We start from the raw sequence: 1,038 nt of genomic DNA, 5'->3' as shown, positions 1-1,038 counted from the left end.
ACTTTTATTTTCAAAACAACCCTTCGAGTCGACCATCTTTAAAATTGCAGAAATACAAAAGAATCGAGAAAGTGAGAGAAATAATTTCATTTTTATGAAGTGAGTTACAAATAAATTTGTGTATTTTTTCACCAGGCTTCTGATATTAGCAAAAGATGAAAAAATTCGTTTCCTTCATAATATCATTATTAAAGTAGGTACTTATTGCAAATATCGTCCTGAAGAAAATGTTCTTAGTTTTAAAATGCTTGCATATTCCAGAACACTGAAGGCGATGATACATATCTCGATTTTCATAAACAACAATTCTCGACAAACATATGATTACGGCCTAAAAGCCAACTGTCAAAATCCACTTTGAATGGAAATTCCAGACAAACCGTTACTAGTCGAACACAGTTCAGAAGAGTTTATGAAAGAGAAAACTTTTCTCTTTCATTTACTACCAACATCTGTGATTGGCGTGTAACGGTTTGTCCGGAATTTCCATTCAAAGTGGATTTTGACAGTTGGCTTTTAGGTCGTAATCATATGTTTGTCGAGAATTGTGTTTATATACTAAAAAATGATCCCAGCTTACTTGAAGATTCCGATTACTATTTACGGCACAAGTTGGGAGGGGAAAAAACTTAGTGTATTCTACTTCATTGCGATTATGTCTCATACATTATGCACTCATTCTTATTTAAATTTGGTATCACATTGAGTCAAACGGACACGGTAGGGTAGGGAAAAATGAACAGATTTCGTATACGTATTCAAAACAAAATTCCATAACAGTTACATACTCTTGAGCTATGTCTTATTAACACAACATTGTGGAGTATCGATAGAGACAAAAATGACTGGTTGAGATGCACATCACTCTCCCTTATTCTGGGACCAAAACAACTTAGGGTAAATTGGGGAGAGATGCCGTACATTTCTACAAATCGATCCTGCATCAAAGTAAACCATTCAATATTCGAAGAAATCATTTTTATCAATTGCGACAAGTTTCTAAAATGCTGTAAAATGATTTTGTTATAAAAAATAATT

The sequence above is a fragment of the Topomyia yanbarensis genome, chromosome 2 (genome assembly GCF_030247195.1).
Source record: "Topomyia yanbarensis strain Yona2022 chromosome 2, ASM3024719v1, whole genome shotgun sequence".
Lineage (NCBI taxonomy): Eukaryota > Metazoa > Arthropoda > Insecta > Diptera > Culicidae > Topomyia > Topomyia yanbarensis.
This window is presented reverse-complemented; position numbering follows the sequence as displayed.